The 18,877-nt window shown below is 40.6% G+C and overlaps 1 protein-coding gene across 2 annotated transcripts in view; it reads left to right on the top strand.

Annotated features, from left to right (window-relative positions):
- Nucleotides 1-2,993: 2,993 nt before the first annotated feature.
- TAF12 (TATA-box binding protein associated factor 12) overlaps nt 2,994-18,877 on the top strand; it is a 35,243-nt gene continuing 19,359 nt past the window's right edge. The window contains exon 1 of one of the 2 annotated variants that reach the window (XM_027577936.1): nt 2,994-3,117. The gene's annotated coding sequence lies outside the window, so the exon portion shown is untranslated. The remainder of the gene's footprint in view (nt 3,118-18,877) is intronic. The other variant, XM_027577930.2, reaches the window with a different exon arrangement.

Here is an 18,877-nt window from a genome sequence, read left to right as displayed (position 1 = left end):
GGAAAATGCACAAACTTGTGCCACCCGTGGCCATCCAACCTGAAGCGGCCCCACCATGGGAAAACTGGAGGCACAGGGAAAGACTGGGACCAACCTAATCTGCTAATGATTAGCAGAACGTAGTGTGTTCATAAAGTGGAATGAATGCTATCTACTGTGCTGCCAAAGAGTGAATTAAACACCAAAAAGCACTGAGTGATAAGAGTTGCCGAATAAGGTACAGCATGATGACCATTAACGTGAGGGGAAAAAAGCAATACTAAATTTGGATTGGTTAAAGTAGATCTTTATCAATAGATATAAAAAAAATTGAGTGAAGGTGTTGAATAGGGTACCACATATCGTTAATGTAATAAAGAACATACACGTGTGCACATAAAACCCAGTGCTATATATTTTCTAATGCCACATACTTATTAACTTTTTTAAAAAAGATTTGCAAAAACACACATCACTGATTACCTCTGGGAAGGAGGGAAGGATGGGGACCATGACACACAAGAAATCAGACTTACCTTTAATATCGTAATTATCTTAAAAAGCATAATGAGTTATTTTATTATTGTGTAATTTCATTACTTGCATAATTGAAAATATTTTTTAACTTGTCCTTGCTTTCTATACTTTCTCTATTTCATTATTTTTTTTAAGACTTTAAGTAATCTCTACACCTAATGTGCAGCTGGAACTCACAACCCCGAGATCAAAAGTCACATGCTCCTGACTAAGCCAATCAGGCTCCCCCCATATTTCATTTTTTAAAGTCAGGTTTGTTGATAATTTACATATAGTAAGTTCACCTTTTTTACCATATGGTTTAACAAACTCATATAGACATGTGTCTGCTACCACAATCAAATATCACACATTTATATCACCCCCAAAAGTTCCTTGGTCTCCTTTTCTAGTCAACCCTTACCCCTAGTCCCAATCCTGGTATTCAGTGTTCTCCGGCCCTGTAGTTTTACCTTTTCCAGAATGGCATAAAAATGGAATCACTCACATATACTTCATTTTTAATATAAAAACAACATGTGCTAATTCTAAAAAAAATTGAAACAGTACAGAAACATGAGAATGTTTTCCCCAAACTACTATTAACAGTTTAGTGTTCCTCTTGCCAGACTGTTTTCTATGTATATATACATAGACTTTTTTTAAACGAAAAATATAGACTCAGGCATTTCACTCTCCTTGATGTATTTTAACAATACATAGAGGTACCTGACCTCTACAAAGGAGAACCTGCAGAAGGGAGTCATTCATAAACAGCTCTTATACTATAATAGGATGCAGACTTGTAGTATAAACCGGTGGAAAGCCTAGATGTGGGTTCTGTCAGTTGTTTGTTGGGGGCTCTTCCTATAATCCACCAGTCATCTCTTCAAAACAAATCGTTATTTCACTCCTCTATTCAACACTCCAATGCCTTCCCATTGCACAATAAATAAACCCCATGTCCTAGCCATAGCCTACAAGGTCCAGCCTGAGCTGAACCCTGCCTGCCTCTCCAAACTCTTTACCGGTCACTCTATCACCTATTAAGCTCCAGCCACCTTGGCCATCGTGGCCATCTTGGTCCTTGAATAAGCTTTCCTAGCTCAGGGCCCTCCATCACCCAGCTAGACAAACTGGTATTTCTGTATTTATTTTATTCTGGCATTTTCTCTTCTTACACTTTTGTGTACTTTCTGATGGTCTGTTTTTCAACTCCAGATTGTAAAGTTAAGGACAAGGATATTTACTGTCTGTGGTTATCTACTGGTACATACCCAGGCACCTAGCAAAAGGCTTGGCACACAACCAGCACTCTATTTGTTGAATGAAGAATGTATATTTAAACTGGTCTTTAAGAAGATGGGGGGCGGGGGAAGGTGTTCCAGATTCTTAGGAGAATGAAGAGAGCGGTATCAGGGAAATTAGGCTAAGGAAGACTGCTTGAAGCCTAATGGTGGAAGGGGCCTTGAATCTTAAGAATTCAGATATGGTGGCAGTGTAGATGGTAATTGTGAGATTGGCAGGATGAGGATTGTAAGATGTAAAGACAAGGAGGGCACTGGGGGACTTGCTGGCTCCGTCAAAGAGCATGCTACTCTTGATCTCAGGGCTGGGTTTGAGCCCCCTGTCGCATGTAGAGATTACGAAGAAAAAAATTAACTTAAAAAAAAAGACAGGAAGGTCAGGTTACTGCACCAATACAGGTGGGAGACACCTCTTCCTGATTCCTGTGGGCAGTTACCAGGGCTCACGTTGGGCTGTCACAACCCTTTGTATATTCCTGCCACATTGACTAGGACTGGGTCTTAGATGCCTATCACCTGGCATAGGGTAAAAAATAAAGTTATCCCAAAGCGTTTGATGGAAAAACCAAAACCATCAGTTTAATGGTTACTACAGGACAGTATTGGGCTTTACAGTGAGACTTCTGAGTTCAAGTTGAGACTGCACTTATTAGCTAGCACCTTACTTCATCTCTCACGGGTTTTCTTTAAAAGATTAAATGATATATCGGAGTTAAGGGGCTTAGCAAAATTCCTGGATGACAGTAAACGTTCAATTGATATTATTAGTTGCCAATTCACAGGTACAAACGGTCTCTCGTCTCCAGGTTCTTGTGTTGCCAACTCCCTTGTTAGAGTTCAACAGAATTACCTACTGGGTGCTGCGGTCCCAGGTGGGTTTCTTCGTCCCAATAACAAGATAAAAGGCACCAACTAAAAATGGCGACTTCTAAACCATCCGAGGGCGTCAATTACCGGTAGTGCTAGCGATATATACGACAGGCGGAGACGGAAAGAAACAGCAAGGGCAGGGTTCGTAACACCTAGGTAGAAGGCGAAGGGCTCGCCCACGCTGCCAGTCAACCACAAGCAAGAAAAAGCACAACGGCCGGAGCGGGGCAACAGCCTAGGACCCCGACCACGTGTCAGAGAACAGTCTGCGCCTGCGCAAGCCAGGCGCGCGCCCGCCGGCCGGAAGAGCCGCGCGTTTCCGGGTTGGAGGCGGGGAGCGGTGCCGGAAGTACTCGGGGAGGGCCGAGCAGTCGGACCGGCTGCTGAGACGAACGCTTCACTGGGGCAGTCTCCGCATATCATGGGGAGATAGACGCTGCTGCCTGTGAGTGTTGGGCCCTGGCAGTTGAGGAAGAAGAGCGGGAGGAGGGAGTCAGGACCCAGACCCACAGTGGGTCAGTGTTTGAAGAACTAGGTTGTGGAGGAGACCGGGTTGTGCGAGGAATCAGGCTGTTGGGACGGGACTGAGGGGATCCGGGCTCGGAGAAGACGCAGCTGTGAGGACCCGGGCTGTAGACGGGACTTAGGGAACAGGGACGGATGTGAGTTCTCCGGCACCTGAGGGAAAGCGGTGTGAGAGGGACAGGATTGTGAAGACCCATGCTCCTAAGAGGAGAGGGTCGGAAGGGAAAGGGGCGTGAAGACACGGGCTTCGGAAAGGTAAAAGCGGAGCTGTGAGGACTTGGGCTCCTAAGAGACAGAAGCGGGACAGTGAAGATCCAGGCTCCTAAGGAGTCAGAAACAGGGCAGCGAAGACTTAGGTTCCTGAGGGGCAGGAGCACTCAGAGAACACTTGGGTTCGGAAGGAACAGCAGCGGGCAATGAAGACGGGCTTCTGTGGGGACGGGATCTGGGCTTGGAGACTCTGAAGTACCTGAGGGAACAGGGCTGTGAAGACCCGAGCTCCCCAAAGCGGAGAGTATAAGGGGCCATGGCTGCGAGATCAGACTCCAAGGGAAAGGGAGAGAGTTTGGAAAAGATCTAGTGATCTATTTTTTTCTCATATACTCTGAATCCAGAGTGGTAAAGGATGTATTCAGGGGAAGAAGACCCTTCCTTCTCGCTACCTGCTTGGCTTTTGGCAGGCTTTTCTTGTGCCAGATACTTTCTCTAGGAAAGCCCCATGCAAGCATCTTCGTTTTCTGCTTCATTCTTACGAAGCTCTGATGTGAAGTCGAAGCCGTTTGAACTCAGTTATATACTTGATAAGTGCTTTAAATACCGTTCCACTCGACCCTGATTGAGCACAGATCTCTGCATCTCAAATCAAAGAATGTTAGAGATAGGAGGACAGGATGGCCCAGAAAGATAATCTTTTTTAAACTCCTGTTTTATATGTAAAGAGGCTAGGGTCCAAAGAAGGTATAGGATCACAGTGAGGTAATGATTGATTAGATCGTAATTTTGATATAGTACCCTACTGTGCCTAGCAAATAGGAAATACTTGGCTAATATCCTTGAAAACATGCTTCTAGAATCTTTGCTTTAACTTCTAATGCAAGAGGGAAATTTTTTACAAATTTAGTACTTTATTTTGAGGCTTGTTACTGTACTGACATCAATACAGCGAATGTCACTTAACCAGTTAGGGAACCTTTAAACGAAGCCCCCTCCCCCCAAAAAATATAGTAAGCAGTTTAGAAAGTTGCAGATAAGTAAGTTGTATCTTCTATTTTTAGTATAGGCATTTACTGGAGATGGGTGCTTTTATTTTATTTTTTACTTATTTTATTTTTTAAAGATTTTTTATTTGAGAGAGAGAGTGAGCACAAGCAGGGAGAGGGGCAGAGGGAGCAGGAGAAGCAGGCTCCCCGCTAAGCGGGGAGTCCAGCCCTGACTCCGACTTCTACTCCATCCCAGGACCCTGGGATCATGACCTGAGCTGAAGGCAGACGCTTTAACCCACTGAGCCACCCAGGCGCCCCAGATGACTGCTTTTAGATAAGAATGTCAAGGATACTTGGACGAGTTACTTCCCTTCAATAATGTCTTTTACTGAAACCTACTCAGACTAATCAGGCACCATCATAAGGACTTTTTTTTTTTTAAAGATTTTATTTATTTATTCATGAGAGACAGAGGGGGGGAAGAGAGAGAGAGAGAGAGAGAGAGAGAAGCAGAGGGAGAAGCAGGCTCCCAAGGAGCAGGGAGCCCGATGCGGGACTCGATCCCAGGACCTCGGGATCATGACCTGAGCCGAAGGCAGATGCTTAACCATCTGAGCCACCCAGGCGCCCATAAGGACTTTTAAATATTTAATTATCACTTACAGCCCCACAAGTTAGATTTTGTTAGTCCCAATTGGTTCAGAGAGGTTAAGTACCTTGCCAGAAAATGTGGTACTAAACCCATGTTATGTGTTTGACTAACTTTTTTCTACTTTTCTAAGTAAATTCCTCTCCATATATCAGTTTGCCCATCAACAAAATAGAAATAACACTTATATAAAACATATCATTGAATGAAAGCACCCGGGGCACCTGCGTGGCTCAGTTGTTTAAGGCGACTGCCTTCCGGCTTAGGTCATGATCCCAGGGTCCTGGGATCGAGCCCCGTATCGGGCTCCCTGCTTGGCTGGAAGCCTGCTTCTCCCTCTCCCACTCCCCCTGCTTGTGTTCCCTCTCATGCTTTCTCTCTCTCTCTCTCTCTGTCAAATAAATAAATAAAATCTTTAAAAAAAGAAAAAAAAGAATGAAAGCACCCCCCTCCTCCTTAAAACTTCTCTTTATGTCAAGTACTATAACTTGTTAGGGTTCTTATATAGTGTAGTATTTGAGGAGATCTAAATTTCTGTGTTTTTAAATAAGAATAGATATTTAAGATAGGAAAATAGGACCTGAATAGAACTTTTCCTCACAATGGACTAAGATATATTTAATTTGAAATTTAGGAGGCCAAGAAAGACCAACTTGAAGAAGGAGCTAAATTGGATTAACTTTACAATTAATCGTAACATGAACTAGATGATCAGGGAAATTGGGCTAACTAGTTGAAACTACTATTTTTTCCCAAAGGGTTAGCTTATACTATTTGCAAGTGCCTCTACTGTTTGCAGGTGATCAAAACTTACACCAAATTGTGAAATAAAGCATGCCCATGCCACCATTTCAAAGTACTTGATGGTTTAATTAATGATAACTTATTCCTGAATTAACATCCTCATCTACATTTGCAAAAGGTACTTATTTCACTCATTTGTGGTTCTAGCACTGAGTTATTATAATAGTATTTGAAAGTACCTGATCGGAAAATCATTTTGTTAGAGCAGATATGAACATAGAACATATTACTTTTGATCTGCACTCTTCATGGAAAGTCCCAGAATACTTTGGAGACAATATACCAGCAGTGTTTAGAGTCTGTACTGTGGAACAGGTGTGCTGGATGCAGAAGACAAACTGAAATCAGTACATATGGACCTAATCTAAAATCTTACACTAATTCTTAGAGTTGGAAGGGACTTTAAAATCTGTCTGATCCTATGCTTAATTATAGATGTAGAAACTGGTCAAAGGGAGCTCACATAATTCAGTGGCAGAAGTGGGAGGATACCCAACCCTCCTGACTTGGGTCTTCCTTGTGCCATAGTACCCCTCATCAGCCTCCTGTTGACCATTTACCGATACCATTTTTTTTCAGTCACTATTGTTTTTTTTAATGTCTGAAGTCATACAAATGGTTATAGGATTGCACCAACACATACTACAATGGGGAAACCTTTTAGTTTTAATACACTGATTTTTATAACTAAGATTTAGAAGAGGAGAGCATATATATTATATAATATTAGCAAACACATTTATTTGTACTTTCCATGTGCCAGGCACTCTTCTAAGTGCTTTAGATATATAAACTCAATGTATTGTGACAACAATCCCATGAGATACACTTTATGATTAACTCAATTTTTCAGATGAGGAAATTGAGGCATAAAGAGATTAGATAACTTGCTCAGGGACATAAAGCTAATTAATAAGTGGCAGAGTTGGTACTTGAACCCAGACACTGCCCCCAGTGTCCATGCCCTCAACCACTGTAGTATATTGCCTTTCTGTTAAGTCAAAACCACCTAAATAGGACTAAACTAGTCAAAAAAACTAGTGGGGAAAAAAATCCCATGTTTCTGTTCTCAAGTCTTACAGAATGCAATTAATTGATTCTGTTTTTTTAGGCTGGGAAATATGAGTTGATTAAGATACATCTAGAAGCCAGTGAGGAGAGAAACAGGTAGAAAACCCAGTCAGTAAGTTAAGTCATGCACCATAGTGATAGGGCTTTTATGCCATCAGCCTGGCAGTCTCTTTCATTCCAGTAGTTTGTTTAAATAATTCCTGAACATTTCAGAAGTGAAAGGGTTTTAAAGACAATCTGGTCTTCTACTCCCCTATTCTCTCCACTTAAAAAAAATCTTGTGGGGGTGGATATCTGTGGGGCACTTGGCTTGCTCAGTCAGAAGAGCATGTGACTCTTGATTTCGGGTTTTTAAGTTCAAGCCCCAACATTGGGTGTAGAAGTATATTTAGAAATAAAATCTTTAAAAAAAAATCTGTTAATGGAACAGATGTCTAGAAAAGGCCATAGTCTTATAATTACTACAAGGTATCCCCCCATCTCCTACCCTCTGAAAAATCAGATCCTCTTAATACAGTAATAGGGTTGCAACTGGATTTCTGTTTGAGGTACAAGCTGTTAAAAGGAAAAGCAGTTGGGGCTTGTTATCCTCAGCCTGTCAGCCAGAGTTTAAATGTAGCTGGTAAGCGGGAGGGAGGATAGGCTTGGCATTTAACTGAACTCCCAGCCACACAATCTTGTTTTGATAAAATTACTAAATAACTTTTACCGTAGATCACTAGGGCATGGACTTCCTGGAATTATTTTGTAAATCCCATAGCGTGTGATTTCCACATAGTAGGTGCTAATAAGGGTTTACTATTATAAGTGTTCTCCCAAACTGTCCCAGGGTTAATGCCTGTTTTTACACAGCAGTACTTCCTATTTCTTGGCATTCCAAGTAACTGAGAATTAGAAACTTGAGTAGCCCAAAGGCAACCATGGTATATTATGTAATGGAATTCAGGTTATTTACAGTCACTTCATTCCATTGTGTTTGGTCAGCATCATCCACAGTTGGACTTGATGAAAGTTGTCAGTAAACAGGTAATTTGGATGTGGAGGCATTGACCATTTCAGAATGGTTGTGATGTTTTGTTTTTAAATTTACATACCAAAAAATCCACCCTTTGGGGAGTACAGTTCTATGAGTTGTGACAAATGCATACTGTCATGTAAGCACCATCACACTGCTACCTAACAGTCCTACCACCCCCAGAATTTTCTTCATGCTGCTCCTTTGTAGTCCAGCCCTAGCCCACTCCAAGCCACTGGCAACCACTGATCTATTTTCTCCATCCATATAGCTTTGCCTTTTCCAGAGTGTCATATAAATGGAATCATACAGTAAGTAGCCTTTGAGTCTTGCCTCTTTCACTTAGCATACGCATTCGAGATTATCCACGTTGTCGCATGGATCAGTAGTTCTTCCTTCCTATTGCTGAGTAGTATTCCATTGTATGAATATATATTCATGGTTTATCCATTCACCAGTTGAAGGAAATCTGGGTTGTTTCCAGTTTTTGGCAGTTGTTAATAATGTTGCTATATACATTCACGTACCAATTTTTGTGTGAATTTAAGTTTTCATTTCTTTAGGGTAAATACCGAGGAGTGGGATTGCCAGGTTATATGATAAGTATATATTTAATGTTATAAGAAACTGCCAAACTGGGGCACCTGGCTGGCTCAGTTAAATGTCTGCCTTCAACTCAGGTCATGATCCCGGGATCCTGGGATTGAGTCCCGAGTTAGGCTCCTGCTCAGCAGGGAGTCCACTTCTCCCTCTGCCCCTCTACCCGACTTGTGCTCTCTCTATCACTCTCTCTCTCAAGTAAATAAGTAAGATCTTTAAACAAAACAAAACAAAACAAAAACCTGCCAAACTGTTTTCCAAAGAGATTGCACCGTTTTATACATTCACACAGAAATGTATGATGGGGGCGCCTGGGTGGCTCAGTTGGTTAAGCGACTGCCTTCGGCTCAGGTCATGATCCTGGAGTCCCGGGATCGAGTCCCACATCGGGCTCCCTGCTCGGCGGGGAGTCTGCTTCTCCCTCTGACCCTCTTCCCTCTTGTGCTCTCTATCTTTCATTCTCTCTCTCTAATAAATAAATAAAATCTTTAAAAAAAAAAAAAAGAAATGTATGATGGTTTCAGTTGTTCAACATCCTCTCCAGCACTTGTATTTTCTTAAAAATTTTTAATTGTTCTAATAGTATTTAGTATTCATTTCCCTAATTGCATTTCCCAGATGACTAATGATATTGAGTATCTTTTCATGTGTTTATTTGCCATCTGTATATCTTAGGTGAAGGATCTGTTCAGATTTTTTGCCCATTTTTTTAATTGGTCTGTTTGTTTTCTTATTGTTGAATTTTGAGAGTTCTTTATATATCCTGGATACAAGTTGTTTGTCAGATATGTGATTTGTAAATATTTTCTCTTAATCTATGACTTGTCTTTATTTTCTTTTGTGGAGCAGGAGTTTATATTTTGATTAAGTCCACTTTATCAGTTTCTTTTGTGGATTGTGCTTTTTGGTGTTGTATCTAGGATTCCTGCCCTGACCCAAAGTTACGAAGATTTTTTTCCCTATGCTTTCTTGTAAAAGTTTTATAGTTTTACATTTTTAATTTTACATCTGTGATCAGTTTTGAGTTTGTTTTTTTATAAGGTGTGAGATATAGATCAAGGTTCATTTTTGTTGCTACTGCTATATATATATATTTAAGATTTATTCTTTTAGGGAGAGAGAGAGTCTGCGCCCATGTATGTGATGCGGGGGAGAGGCAGAGGGAGAGGGAGAGAAAGAATCTCAAACAGACTCCATACTGACTGCGGAGCCCAATGTGAGGCATGATCCCTTGACCCTGAGATCATGACCTGAGCTGAAATCAACAGTCTATCACTTAAGTGACTGAGCCATCCAGGTGCCCCTATTTTTTGTTATATTTAAAAACAGTTCTCAGAATTACCTATTTTTTCAGAAGAAACAAACCAAACAGTACTTTTTTTCATAGATAACATGCACATGGGACAGAATTTGGGTATACAATGAAAAGCAAATCTTCTTCCACCTTGGTCCCATAGGCCACCCAGATACCACCATTCCCCTCCCCACTGAGATAACTGCTGTTATCAGTTTGTTATGTATCTTTCCAGGAATAATTTATGCATTTGTAATTATATGTCTTTTAATAAATGATAACAAATTATGCTCACTCTTCTGTACCTTGCATTTTCAATGAACAGTGTATTTTAGAGGTCATTTCATAAGCGTCTTTGTTTCATTTTTTGTTTTTTTTTTAAGGATTCTACCTATCCCTTTGAGAGAGAGGGTGAGCCAGAGAGAGAGAGCGAGCATGAGCAGGGGGAGGGAAAGGGAGAAGCAGACTCCCCTGCTGAGCATGGGGCTTGATCCCAGGACCCTAGGATCATGACCTGAGCCAAGGCAGGTGCTTAACTGAATTGAGCCACCCAGGCGTCCCTCTTCCTTGTTTTTTATTTATTTATTATTATTTTTAAAGATTTTATTAATTTATTTGACAGAGAGACAGTGAGAGAGGGAACACAAGCAGTGGGAGTGGGAGAGGGAGAAGCAGGCTTCCTGCTGAGCAGGGAGCCGGATGCGGGGCTTGATCCCAGGAGCCTGGGATCATGACCTGAGCCGAAGGCAGACCCTTAACGACTGACCACCCAGGCGCCTCTCTTCCTTGTTTTTTAAAAACAGCTTTATTGAGATGCTATTCACATATCATACAATTCACCATTATCAGATGTACAGTTCAATGACTTTTTTGTACATTCACGGTTGTGCAACCATCACCATAATCTAATCTCAGATTATTTTTATCCCCCCTAAAATAAATCCTCTACCATTAGCAGTCAATCTCTGTCCCTTTCCCCCACTCCTCAGCCCTGGCAACCACTAATCTACTTTCTGTCTCTATAGATTTGTCTATTCTGGACATTTCATATAAATGGAATCATACATGTCTTTTCAACTAGATTCATTTATTGTTTTTAAATTTTTTTTAAAGATTTTATTTATTTATTTATTTGAGAGAGTGAGAATGGAGAGAGAGCACATGAGAGGGGGGAGTGTCAGAGGGAGAAGCAGACTCCCCGCCGAGAAGGGAGCCCAACATGGGACTCGATCCGGGACTCCAGGATCATGACCTGAGCCGAACGCAGTCGCTCAACCAACTGAGCCACCCAGGCACCCCTTTTAAATTTTTTTTTTAAGATTTTATTTATATGACAGAGAGAGACACAGCAAGAGAGGGAACACAAGCAGGGGGAGCGGGAGAGGGAGAAGCAGGCTTCCTGTAGAGCAGGAAGCCCGATGCGGGGCTCGATCCCAGGACCCTGGGACCATGACCTGAGCTGAAGGCAGATGCTTAACAACTGAGCCACCCAGGCGCCCTCTGTTTTTTAAATTTTAAAAAAAGTTTTATTTAAGTAATCTGTACACCCAGCATGGGGCTTGAACTCACAACCTCGAGATCAAGAGTTACATGCTCTTCCAACTGAGCTAGCCAGGCACCCCTGGATTCTTTCATTCAGCTTAATATTTTCTCTTTTTTTTAATTTATTTTATTTTTTTAAAAAGCCTTTATTTATGTATTTGACAGAGAGAGAGAGCACAAGCAGGGGAAGTGGCAGACAGAGGGAGAAGCAGGCTCCCTGCAGAGCAGGGGGAGCCCGATGCGGGACTTGATCCCAGGACCCCAGGATCATGACCTGAGCTGAAGGCAGTCACTTAACCCACTGAGCCACCCAGGCACCCCAGCTTAATATTTTCATGAGTCTTACTCTTTTTCAATGTATTTCATTTTGTGGTTATACCTTAATTTATTTAACTATATCACTTTCGTTGGACATTTAGGTTGATATTCCTCGTATTTATAGTTTTCTATTTACATAGATATCCAACTATAATATAAATCGCTAAAGATAGAACTATGGGATCAAAACAATATATGCTTTTCTTTTTTTTAGAGAGAGAACGCATGCGTGAATGGGGGGGGCAGAGGAGGAATGAGAGAGAATCTTAAGCAGGCTCTATGCGACGCAGGGCTTGATCTCAAGACCCTGAGATCATGACTTGAGCCAAAATCAAGAGTTGGATGCTCGACCAGCTGAGCCACCCAGGTGCCCCAATACATGCTTTTTTAATTTTGATAGATAGTGCCAAGTAGCCCTTTGTAGAAACCTAACTAATTTATATCCTCCACCCCCTTCCAACTCCAACAATGTGTGAAATGACTATTTCTCTATAAAACTTTCAAACAGTATGTATAGAACTTTTCATCATTGCCAAAGGAGGAATAAATAGTTTTAATTTGCATTTTTATTATCAGTGAGAATAAGAATCATTTCATTAGTTTTTTTTAAGGATCATTTCATTACTTTAAGAGCTATTTGAATTTCTTGTACTGTCGTTTTTGTTGATTTTGCAATTTTTCTTTTAGGTGGTTGGGTGCCTATTAATGTATAGGTATTTTTTATATGTAAAAGAAATTAGTCCTTTGTCTTTGATACATATTGCATATATTTTTGCTAGTTTGTCTTTTGTCCTTTAATTATTATTATGTTTGTTGCCATGCAGACATTTTTATTTTTATTTAAAAATTTATTTATTTTTCACACATCTTTATTTGTATGTAATTGAACATGTCAGTCTTTTATGACTCCTGAGCTTTGGGTCATCTTTAGAAGGACTTTTCTTTCTTAAGATTTATTTATTTATCTTAGAGAATAAGACCAAGTGAGCATGAGTTGGGGGGAGAGGGGCAGAGGGAGAGGGAGAAAGAGAAACCTAAGCGGACTCCACTTGGAACCTGATACGAGACTCGATCCCACAACCTCGAGCTCTCGACCTGAGCCAAAATCAAGTCAGATGATTAACTGACAGCCACCTGGGTACCCCAGAACTGCTTTTCACTTACTGCTGAGAATAATTTTTTTTCAATTTTTAAATAATTGAGATAATTGTAGATTTATGTGTAGTTATGAGAAATAATGCAGAGAGATCTCTTGTATACTTTGCTCAATTTTCCCCAGTGGTACATTTTGCAAAATTGCTGTCTATTATGACAATCAGGATATTGACATTGATAAAATCTACCAGTTTTATTCAGATTTACTAGTTTTACTTGTATCTGTTTACTTGTGTTCAGTTGTGGGTATATATGGATTAAGTCCTATACAACTTAGTCACTTTTATAGGTTCTTTTATCCATCATCACAGTCAAGACACTGAATGATTCTGTCACAAAGGTCCCTCATTTTGCCCTTTTATAACCACATCTGCTTCCCTGCCACCCAGTCCCTGACAATCTCACTAATCTGTCCTCTATTCCTAAAATTTTATCATTTCAAAGATGTTATATAAATGTACTCCTTATTTATTTTTTAAGATTTTATTTATTTGACAGAGAGACAGAGAGAGGGAACACAAGCAGGGGGAGTGGGAGGGAGAAACAGGCTTCCCGCTGAGCAGGGAGCCCGATGCGGTAGTTGATCCCAGGACCCTGAGATCATGCCCTGAGCCGAAGGCAGATGCTTAACAACTGAGCCACGCAGGCACCCTAAATGTACTCTTAAAAAAAAAAGATTTTATTTATTAGAGAGCATAAGGGGAGGAGAGACGATGCAGTGCTTGATCCCGGGATCCTGAGATCATGACCTGAGCTGAAGGCAGATGCTTAACTGACAGCCACCTAGGCGCCCAAATGTACTCTTTTTGTATTGTCTTTTTTTTTTTAAGGTGCCAAGATTATAATAAGGAATAAAATCAGATTTATTGTCCTACAGGAGCTTAAAAACTCAAGTAGCAACTAACAACAGTGGTGAGACATAGAACATAAAAGTTCCAGGTGGTGGGATGCCTGGGTGGCTCAGTCGGTTAAGCAGCTGCCTTTGGCCTGGGTCATGCTCCCAGGGTCCTGGGATCGAGTCCCACATCGGGCTTCTTGCTCAGCAGGGAGCCTGCTTCTCCCTCTCTCTCCCTCTGCTTGTGCTCTCTCTGTCAAATAAATAAAATCTTTAAAAAAAAAAAAGTTCCAGGCGTGGCTGTGGAATTCAAAAATGTATGTATGATATGAATGATAAAGATTATGAAAAATTGGAGATTAGCATCCCCTTATTAAATGGGATTGCTGTTACTTAGCTCTAGCTGATTTTTGCCTTTCAAGAATGTGTGGCATTCTGGTTTCAAGAGATACCAGAATTCTGAATTTTTTTTTTTACTTTTTATTTTTTAAAAAATTTTCTTTTATTATGTTAATCACCATACATTACATCATTAGTTTTTGATGTAGTGTCCCATGATTCATTGTTTTGTATTGTCTTTTGTTCAGCATAATTCTCTGGAGGTTCGTCCAAGTTGTGTGTATCAAGTTTTTTCCTTTTTATTGATAAGTAATTTTCTGTGGTATGGATGTTTAACCATTCACTTCTTGAGAGACATCTGAACTGATTACAGTTGAGTATTACAAATAAAGCTACTATGAATATTCATGTGCAGGTTTTGGTGTGAACTTAAGTTTTCATTTTTCTAGGATAAATGCCTAGGCCTTGGTTGGGTCATGTTGCATGTTGAGATTTCTTTTTTCATAGTCAATTTTATTTAGGTATAATTTGCATACAATAAAATATGTACATTATAAGTAGATAGTTTGATCAGCTTTGATAAATGTATCTAGCTGGGTAAGCATCACCCCACTCAAGATACAGAGTGTTTACATCCACCATACAAACTTCCCCCATCCACCACACAAACTCCCCCATGCCCCAAACTTCTCTGCCTCATCTATTGCTAGAGATTAGTTTTTAGATCATTAGAGATTAGGATTTCATATAAACAGAATCATACAGTGTATATTTTTTTGAGACTGGCTTTTCTCTTTTTTTATTTAAATATTTTAAGTTATCCCTATTGTTTATGTATTAGTGATTTGTTCTTTTTTTCCTTTTTTTTTTTTAAGTAGGCTCCACACCCAACATGGGGCTTGAACTCACGACCCTGAGATTAAAATTGCATGCTCTTTGGGACACCTCGGTGGCTCAGTCAGTTAAGCATCTGACTCTTGATTTTGGCTCAGGTCATGATCTTGGGGTGGTGGGATCGGGCCCTGTGCCCGGCTCCACGCTCAGTGCAGTCTGCTTGTCCCTCTCCCTCTGTGCCTCCCCCTTCCGCATTTGCTCTCCCTCACTCTCTCCCTCTCTCTCTCTCTAAAAAAAAAAAAAAATCTTAAAAAAAAGAGTTGCATGCTGTACCGTTGCATGCTCTGCTGACTGAGCCAGCCAGGCGCCCCTCCCTTTTTCTTTTTTTAATAAGCTATTTCTTAGAACAGTTTTAGGTTTACAGAAAAATGGGGAAGATAATACAGTTACCATACACCCTGTAGCAAGTTTCTCCATAGTAGCATCTTACATTAGTATGGCACGTTTGTTCCAACTAATGAACCAGTATTGATACAGTATTATTATTTTTAAAGATTTTATTTATTTATTTGACAGAGAGAGCACAAGCAGGGGGAGCGGCAGGCAGAGGGAGAGGGAGAAGCAGGCTCCCTATGGAGCAGGGAGCCTGATGCAGGGAGCCTGATGCGGGGCTTGATCCCAGGACCCTGGGATCATGACCTGAGCTGAAGGCAGACGCTTAACCGACTGAGCCACCCAGGTGCCCCTTGATATAATATTATTAACTGAAGTCCATAATTTATTCAGATCATAGTTTTTCCATTTTGTCTTCATGTCTTTTTAGGTTTCTCTGTGGCACTACATGATAGATTTTTTAAGAACCTGTAAACGGTTTTACAGAGTGGCTATTCTGTTTCCATTCCCACTGGCAGTCTACCAGTGATCCAGTTTCTCTGCATCCTCGTCAACATTTGGTTCTATCACTATTTTTTATTTTAGTCAGGTGTGTGGTTTTATCTCATTGCAGGTTTAATTTGCCTTTCCTTAATGAGTAATGATGTTGAACGTCTTTTCATGTGCTTCATTTGCCGTCTGTATATCCTCTTTGGTGAAATGTCTGGTTGCGTCTTCTCTCCATTTTGTGACTGAATTACTTAAAAAAAAAAAAACAACCTTGAGTTTTGAGAGTTCTTTATACATTCTAGGTACTAGTTTTTTGTTGGATATGTAATTTGTAAATATTTTCTCCTACTCCGTAGCTTGTCTTTTCATCCTTTCCACATGGGGCTTTCACAGAAGAAACTTTTTTAATTTGATGAGGGCCAATTTATCAGTATTTCCTTTTACTGATTGTGCTTTTGGTGTCAAGTCTAAGAACTCTGCCTGGTAGAGCCCAAAGATTTTCTCCTGTTTTTTCTAAAAGTTTTATAGTTGTACGTTTTAGGGCGCCTGGGCGGCTCAGTTGGTTAAGTGACTGCCTTCAGCTCAGGTCATGATCCTGGAGTCCCGGGATAGAGTCCCGCATCGGGCTCCCTGCTCAGCAGGGAGTCTGCTTCTCCTTCTGACCCTCCCCCCTCTCATGTGCTCTCTCTCTCTCTCATTCTCTCTCTCAAATAAATAAAATCTTTAAAAAAATAATTGTACGTTTTACATTAAAGTCTGTGATCCATTTTGAGTTAGTTTTTGTACAAAGTGAGAGGTTTAGATTTCAGAATGTTTTTTTAAATCTCCTACATTCTAGTATATTATTTTATATTTAAGGTTTAAATATTTGATCCATCTGAAATAGAGGAGTATAGGGGCGCCTGGGTAGCTCAGTCAGTTAAGCATCTGCCTTCAGCTCAGGTCATGATCCTGGGGTCCTGGGATCGAGCCCTGCATGGGGCTCCCTGCTCAGTGGGGAGCCTTCTTCTCCTCCCTCTTCCATTCCCCCTGCTTGTGCTCTCTGGCTCTATCTCTCTGTCAAATAGATAAATAAAATCTTTTATTTATTCATATATTTAAAAAAATTTTTTAAAGATTTTATTTGACAGAGAGAGACACAGCAAGAGAGGGAACACAAGCAAGGGGAGGGAGAGAGGGAGAAGCAGGCTTCCCGCCGAGCAGGGAGCCCAATGTGGGGCTCGATCCCAGGACTCTGGGATCATGACCTGAGCTGAAGGCAGACACTTAACTGAGCCACCCAGGCGCCCCAAATAAAATCTTTTTAAAAAAGTGGAATAGAGGAATATATGAAGGGAGGAATATATATAACCTTCTCATTCCAGGTGGATCAAATATTTAAATTTTAAACATGACACCAGATATTTTCCAGATGTACTCATACCATCATTTATTCAATGATCTTTTTCCCTATTGATAAATGCTATGAACATTAGCATATACGTTTGCATGGGAGCACAAGATTTCATTTTTCTGGGATAATTGCCTGAGAGTGCAGTCCTTTACTTATTTGGGTGGGGGAGGCAAGAGATTTGATTTATTGTCCTTAATTGTGGTATAATTTATATACAGTAAAATGCACAGATCTTAAATATTCAGTGTGTTGAATTTGACATTGTATAAACCCATGTAATCATCACCCCTACGAATACGGTGTGTTTTTTTTTAGATTTTATTTATTTATTTGAGAGAGAGAATGAGATAGAGAGAGAGCATGAGAGGGGAGAGGGTCAGAGGGAGAAGCAGACTCCCCGCTGAGCAGGGAGCCCGATGCGGGACTTGATTCTGGGACTCCAGGATCATGACCTGAGCTGAAGGCAGTCGCTTAACCAACAGGCCACCCAGGCGCCCTCGAATATGGTGTTTTAAATCCAACCAAATAAAGGAACAGTCTAGGAAACTAAGGGCAGTGTCAGTCTGGTAATGAGTGTCTGGTTATCATCTGCTTTGTTTTGTTTTAATGGAAGAAGTAGCTCACTTTCCCAGAATTACTGAAAATGCAGAAGTATTGTTTGCTTCTCAACAAAACAGTACAGTAAAGTACAGTCTAGTTTCTGAGAGAGAAACTTTGATTTTTCTTACAATGTACAGATTCCCCTTATTTCATTAATAGCCACTGGAGCTATTCCTTAAGGTTAATTCCTAATTTGATAAATGATTATTCATTTTTGGTGCTGTGTAGATAGGCTATATTTTTGTCTACAGGTCTTATTATAGAAATTCCCGTTATACAGAAATCTCTGTTACAAAAAAAGTCTTCTACTTATTTTGAGCAATACCCAGTACTATTTGGGAAGCCCCTTGAAGGTTGTGTGAATGTTATTTGAAAGGTATAATGTTCAGTGGGGTGAACATACTGATAATCTTTAATAAGGCTCTTTCATAACTTGCTGTGGGGGAATACTTTGTTAACTACTACCATGTTAACAATCTTTCCCTATCCTGATTCTTCTGGTGATAACATTTGTGGGTAAGGGAAAAGGAGGCATATGGTTAAAAAACAAACACGTGATCCCGATGCTCTCCTATCTCCTCGGCTGACTCGGCCAACAAGTTTTCTCTTGGTCACTTAACCAGTACGTAGTTGGTTGCTTTTATTTATTTATTTTTAAAGATTTTATTTAGTTGAGAGAGAGAGAGAGCACAAGCTGGAGGAGGGGCAGAGGGAGAAGGTGACTCTCCACTGAGCAGGGAGCCCGACACAGGGCTTGATCCCAGGACCTTGGGATCATGACCCGAGCCAAAGGCAGACGCTTAATGGACTGAGCCACCCAGGTGCCCTGTCAGTTACTTTTGTTAAGGGCAAACCAGGAGAGGTCATTTCTCATATTAGAGAGTTAGACAATTTGTTGGGGGAGGAACGCAGCAGTACGGGGCAAGAGTTGACAGGGCAGATACTCATTTAGGTTGCTAAACTTCACCAAGTTCTGAAAACCACTGCCATGATTCCTGCAGGTTCATTTCACAATTTTGGCCAATGTTTTCATATGCTGCTAGCTTATCCCTAACAATAGAACACTGTTTTATTGGAAGAGAATCTATATTACTATAATCATCATTAATTAATTTTAAAAGTTGTGTATGAAAGAGATGGAGATGTT

This window comes from Zalophus californianus, chromosome 4, assembly GCF_009762305.2.
Source record: "Zalophus californianus isolate mZalCal1 chromosome 4, mZalCal1.pri.v2, whole genome shotgun sequence".
Classification (NCBI taxonomy): domain Eukaryota; kingdom Metazoa; phylum Chordata; class Mammalia; order Carnivora; family Otariidae; genus Zalophus; species Zalophus californianus.
The sequence above is the reverse complement of the archived record's forward strand: the minus strand, read 5'-3'. Positions and strand labels throughout refer to the sequence as shown.